The sequence below is a fragment of the Hordeum vulgare genome, chromosome 7H, assembly GCF_904849725.1.
Source record: "Hordeum vulgare subsp. vulgare chromosome 7H, MorexV3_pseudomolecules_assembly, whole genome shotgun sequence".
Lineage (NCBI taxonomy): Eukaryota > Viridiplantae > Streptophyta > Magnoliopsida > Poales > Poaceae > Hordeum > Hordeum vulgare.
Window position 1 is genome coordinate 33,789,655 of NC_058524.1, and position 6,917 is coordinate 33,796,571.

The 6,917-nt window shown below is 42.9% G+C and overlaps 1 pseudogene; it reads right to left on the reverse strand.

Moving 5' to 3' along the window:
* Positions 1–276: 276 nt before the first annotated feature.
* LOC123413164 lies at positions 277–4,355 on the reverse strand (annotated as a pseudogene).
* Positions 4,356–6,917: the final 2,562 nt, after the last annotated feature.

Consider the following 6,917-nt stretch of genomic DNA (forward strand, 5'->3'; position numbering starts at 1 on the left):
ACAACATATTCAAATCTAGAAGAAAACTGGAAAACTTGAGGGACAAAACAAAAAGTTTATGTTGACAGCAATACTCCTCTAAATGACATATTACTGTCAGATTTTGTTTTGCACTGAAATTTTTAGACACCAAAACCTGAAATGTAATACAATCCAGAAAAAAAAAGGTAAAGGAGATACTGAAATTAAAAAGCAAAAATAATAATTTAAGAAAGGCAGCAACAGGGATCGAACTCAGGTCTCTCGGATGAAAGAGCATGACTCAGACCAGTGGGATGCGCGTGGAACTGTGATTTGTTCATGTATTATTTTAAATGGAGAATGGACGAACGCCTGACTTCAAAAAAAGAGGAAAACAAATCGTTTTTTCCACTCACCGGTGGCATAAGGGCATAATTCCTGCGAAGTCTAGGGGCAAATTCCGCAACGGACGACAGAAGCGGTAGCTCCTTTATTATTAATAGTACAAATGCCCGTGCGTTGCTCCGGGCAAGAAAAAATATTGATAGTAAACAACATGATAATCTCAACCAATACATAGGACCATAATCTAGCACATAATATTATTAAAGAGTACATGTCTAGATTCCGTTGTAAGCTAGAAATTGAATGTTATTTACAACCAACTATATGTAATTGACCCAATTGGTCTTTATTTATTGAATTATGAGAAGCCCTTTCATTTGCTACATAGGTAAAACTACCATCAGAGATGCCAGCCAACAGCGAAGCTTCTTTTTTCAGAAATAGCAAGTACGTCCTCTTTAAGAAAATGGAAGTTGGCACGACCAAACAATAAATCTTGAAAATATAATTCGTTATTATGAAATCTTATGAATCGTACTATTTTTACCCGATTTACATTGGATTTTCCTGATACAACTATCGTACACCTGCAGACATGTTATCTTCACATTCATTGTCCTTGAATGTTAACAGTTGGCCCAAAATTAATTTTCTGAGTTCATATCCATCATGTACATCCATTATTTTTTTAAACGAATGATATCAGAATCAAATGTTTAATTATAATATTAATGTTCTATATGGTTGAGATATTTACCTTTAAAAATGGCAAATGCGTACTTTCATCTTCCCATGTGGACATGAATAGGGGAACAATATAACCAGAGAGTTCCCTTATATATAAGCATATATATGTTAGTAACTTAAATTTTATTCATTTTCAAAACAACAAATAATCACTATAAAATATTCATCCCTTGAAAAATACATGTTGAAAACTGGAATATCATCTATGATTTTTTGATGCCATAAGAGAATATTCTCATTCCATCTAGACACAGGACATGTTTTCGACATTGCTTTTGGTAAGTGTTTTGCAATCCATATAATTTTGTGCACATATTTTGCGAGTGGGTTGCATCTGTAAATGGGATTAATAGGAGCAGGGTTCAAAATGTACACTGTTCTAGTATCTTTGTCCAATGTGAATAGAATGAAACCATTGTTGGATTGTACTCGAATATGGATCTGAAATAGGATACATACATTATAGGTGTAATAATAAAAAAATTAATGTGAATAGAACAAAATAATTATTTGATTGTACTGGAATATGGATCTGAGATAGGATACATATATTAGATGTAATAAAATGTATGGTCCAAAGTATAAAGAAGTGCTCTCACCGATTTGCAGTTTGAAACATTATATTTGATACCAGGCCAACTACGAACAAAATTTGCTAGTTGTTCCACATTTAACTTTTTACGGAAATCTGGGTACCGTCCAAAATCAGTAGTCATCTAGTACATAAAAATAATTGGTAGAAAGGTGATTAAAAAATAAGAATATAGAAAAAAAGGAAATAATGAACTTAAGAACGTACCCAAAATTTCATGTCCAGATAATGTTTTGTTATCAATTGTTTTGTTTTTTGTGATGTTCGAATGTCATCAAACATAATCTTCCGTATGACCAAATTAAAGCAATCTTGGTCCATAGGTAAATCAACCTTTAGCATTCCTTGTAGTTTTTTGAGAGACAAGCTAATTGGATATGGCTTTGAACTTTGGATCCATACTTTTCTGGTAATGGAATTTAAGAAAATAAGTAATATATTGTAAAATTGCATTACTAATTTGAAATGACTTACTCTAAAATCTCGGTGTAATTGATGGATTTAATGAAGCTACACAGTCCAGATGTTAACTCATGTAAGCTCATATTGGAAAGAATAGATATCGGTGCTCTATATTGATCTATATTTCATTTCAACTGTTAATGGAATTTTTTGTTTTGAGTTTTTTATATCATCTAGACTTTCTAATATGTAAACATCTTCAAGGCCTCCATTGGTGTCATCATCAGTTTCTTTAACGATTGTAGTCATTGATGCGGTGTTTGTTTTCCAACATAGTGCCTGTTCGCTAGCCCTCCGCTACGCGAAGCGCTCGGAGCTGCTAGTTAACGGCTCCACGAATTAGCACTGAAAGCCGCTCTGCTCCGGCGCGGAGCCACTGAGCGGAGAGTCTCCGAACACGCTCATAGTAATATGATGGCTAACTTAAACCTAAATGAAGTAATCATTTCCTGTGCAATATACACAATTGTTAGTATATTTTCAAAAATTAATATACTATATGTAAAATCGATATAATTTCTATTAAACAAAAAAGACATATACATAGTGCATTTAACTTCAGCTGAACTACTGCTATTTAAAATTGCAGTTGTTTAAAACTGGTACTAAAACGTCATCAGTCAGCGTGGTAAATTAAAGGTGGATAGGATAAGTGATGTGCTGTGGTGTTTGTCCATGACCCTGCTCTCACATCTCACAAAGCAGCATGATATGCTTCCGGCACATTTAGCGCATGGTTTATATATAAAACAGTGGGATAATCTCTGGCTTTCAGTAACTTTCGAGGCATACACCAACGCTAGTTAGCTCGGTAGTAGACGATCCAAAAAGTCAGTGATTATCATAGTATACGGACAGGAGAACAAATTTGTGCCATCTTTGCTGGGTGTTGTCTGTCTCTTGGTTAATCGGAAGAAGCAAGGACGTGCACAAGAGCACGAACAACAACAGTGGCTGCGCATGAGCTCACCAGCAAGACAGGGGATAGAAAAATTAATTAAACAGGGGATAGAAAAATTAATTAAACAGGGGATACATACCTCTCGTGTAGCCATCGCAGGTGACATTGGAGTGCTGGATGGACGAACTCGGCACTTCTTCCTCTGGCAAACTCGGCGGCGATACATCGTACTGATTATGTATTACCTAGAGATTAAACTGATGTAGATTTCGGCCGAGTACCCTGCCTTCTTATATAGCAGAAAACAATAATCCAGGTTGGGCACTCCCTTGACTTGTGTTCGACAAGGGCACGGTCTGCAAACAACTCGTGTCCGGGCGTTCCACGGCGACTCCGCAATGGGGCTGCAGCAGCTGGCCTCCGACGACGACTGACACCACGACGCCGCCGTAACACCACAACCGACACCAGGCTTCCAGCTCTCCCCCTCTCCGTCCCCTCCTTCGGCCCGCGCCACCTGCAGAAGCAGCACGGCAGGACAACAGCCTCCTCCCACGCGCGCGCACGCTAGTAGAAGCAGAAGCAACCGGCAGATGCGCCGGGCCGGCATCCCGCACTCCAACCTTTGCGCCCCGTGCAGCCGGTACGTGCACGTCTTCCGCCACCGCTGCCTCATCTGCGGCCGCGCATACTGCCGCCGTTGCGTGGGCGCAGGCATGGGCGACATGACCGAGGGACGCAAGTGCATCGACTGCCTCGGCCGCAAGTACATCCACCGCGCCGGCCGGGGTGCCACCGCCGCCGCGGGGCTCCTCTGCCTCTGCTGCTGCGCGCTCCACGCATGGGGCTGTTCTTCCTCCGTCAGGTCACAGGAGCCGCTCTGGGCCGAGAAGGTCCCCACGCCGCGCCGAAGGCCGTCCTCGTCTTCCTCCACAACCTCCATCTCCGCCTCCTACAGCACCACAGCCGACGGGGGATACTCCGCGTCCATGAGCATGGGCCCGTGCCCTTTCTGTGCTCGCCGTCGTCGTCCTGCTCCCGATTGGATCGGGAGCCCCGCCTCGTGACCCGCCGCGACTCCCCTCTTGCTCCTCCTCTCACGCCTGGTGGGGACGGGAAGAAGAACACGACGATGACGGCGCGAGGCATCTCCATCGGCGCCTGGCCCGGCGATGGCGGTCGTCGGCGTGGCGCCGACGGAGACGACAGTGAGCAACCGGAATGGATAAGAGGAGACGCGCGACCGTGAACTGGGAAGAAAGGGGTTTGTGTAAAACTGAAACGTTTTTTTCATTTAAATTGGTAGTGCGGGTTGAATACACAAAACGTCAGGGGCTTTTATGCAAAAATGCCATGACGAACGCGACGGACGGCAGAAGGGATCGCTTTATTATTAGGGGAGAGGAGATTAGGGAGGAAATGGGGTTTCCGGTGTGATCTAAAGGCCATGATTTTATCAACCACCAGAAAAATCATTCGTTCTTGGAATTAGTACCACGTCCTGTATATTTTCAAATAAAAATCTTGTCGGTGGTACGAAAACAAAAATATTGCTTTGTTTTATTAGTAGGTATAGATTTTAAATAAGTGCTCTCGTGGACAAGTGCATTATTTTTCATGGCTCACAGCGGGGTCATACAAGTCAAAATAACTAATTGAGGAGTACACTTTTCAAAGATCACATCCATCTTCAAGGTTGTGACAAGTGACGCACTGCATGCGTGTCAATTGTCGTAACCTGGGAGTTTTCCTTTTTTTGTAGATTCATATTTTTCAAAATGTTTTATCCCTAAATTGTGCATCCAAATCTCAAACCGTTTTCACCATTGGGTTCTCACGTCGAGATCTTCAAAACCTGATCCCATGTTGATAGGTTTTGTCAAACTTTTTTTTTCACAAAAAACAGGACCAAAAAAACCGTGCCTCTCGTGATAGAAAAATAAACAAAAACATATTTTTTGCTTTTTTTCTTTCCGAGAGGCATGGTCGTGCCTCTCACGAAGATAAAACTGTGCCTATCACGAAGCAAATGCGTTTTTTTTTCCTTTTTGAGAAGCACCGCCGTGCCTATCATGAAGGCAAAACCATGCCTCCTGCAGAAGCAAAATCGTGCCTCTTGCAAAAGCAAAACTGTGCCTCTTACAAAAAAACAGAAAACGTGTTTTGTCATGCATTTTTATTTGGATTTTTTTTCATTAAAAAGGTGAAAAGACTGGTTTTCTATTGTGTTTGGACTTCGTTTAGTATGGATAATCTACGAAACAAAAAAATAAAAAATCATAAATATTCCAAAACAAAATCCATCACGCGGCCATGTAGGCTAACCCTCGCGTTGCAAGCTGAAGACATTACTAGTACTAATCAATAGTTGGTCAAAGAAAAAAACTAGTACTAATCAATAGTACCGCATTGGCAGGCGAGCACGGCGTACACCGGCATATAAACCTGCACCCGTCCATTGCACCCGCCGGGCGTGGTGGCGCACGCTTGTAACTCCAGCCTCGGAGGGCTAAAGGGGGCTGGCATGGGTGTAGTTGCGTTGCGTTGGCCACCAATTAAACATTCGTTGCAAGGCGTGGGCGTTGCCTTCGCTGACGATAAATCTGGTTCCTGCGCGGAGCCGTCTCCGGGCCAAAAGGCCTGGACGGGCATTGCGCCGCGGGGGGTGGGTTTAAGCCCACCGGCTGTATACGTGGACGTTGCCCCCACCAATGCCAACTCATTTTTCCTTCACATCTCTGTTTTCTTTTTCAACATGGGAAACTGAATCCTTCTTCTCTGTGCAGAGTTGCGAGCATTGTGAGATCTATGGATGCAAGTATGGCAAGGAGCATCTCTATTCTGAATTGCTTTCACCTGTCTTTAGTCATTGTGGCGAAGAACGATATCCTGCTAAATTCTGAATAGCTCTCTGCTGCTGATCTTTTTGTCTGTTCCAGGCTTCCAGCTAGCCGTCAAGTCAGATGAAAAGTACTACTGTTGTCATTGGAAGGAGGGTATCCAAGTGCTAATCTGTCAAGTCTGTTAGTTGATCACTTGACGTTAGGTGCTCAGTGGTTAGGCAACTACCTTATCCAACATCCCAACTTGCAGACAGCTTTGTGCTAATGGAAGGAATATCTCAGGAGTTCAGACTTGGACCAGGCTCGGTATAGTCGGCCAAAAGGCCATACTAGTACGTGCGACCTCTACTGCATTTCCATCCTCATCGGCAAACAAACGGTTGTGGACTGATCTTTGGAGGCTCAAAGTTATGCCAAAGGTTAGGGTTTTCTGGTGGCGAGTCTTGCGGGGGATTCTACCAGATTCAATGACCTTGCAACATCGGCATATGAAACCTCATGGTATTTACGAAATTTGTCGCTCTTCAGGGAAAGATTTGAAACATGCCTTGCTGGATTGTGTACATGCAAAAGCTTTTTGGATGGCCGCACGGGAAAGGTTCGATCTTCATCTTTCCAATTTGCATCCACTTACATGGACGCAAGATATTCTGCTAGATCCTATGTTCACTGCAGAGAATAGGTGTTTGGTGATCTCCATCATGGATGCTATTTGGTCCTCGAGAAACAGATGGATCCATGATCGAGATTGCTATGAACCAGTTCAAGCGATCAAATGGGTACATGAAACCCTCGCGGTTTTGGACATTCCCTGATGAGATCAGGGCCGGGAGCTCAGTTGTGGCGACCACCAGAAGCAGGTTAGATAAAAATCAACACTGATGGGTCGATTGCCCCAAATATATTGCTTGGAGGGGCTGGTGGTGTTGCCCGTTCTCATCTTGCTCTCCTTGGAGCATGGAGTAAACCTTTGCCAGGAATTTCAGATCCTTTCATTGCAGAGCTATTATCCTTCCGTGAAGGGGTAGTTTTTGCACGTTTGCGGGGTTACTCCCATGTGATAATG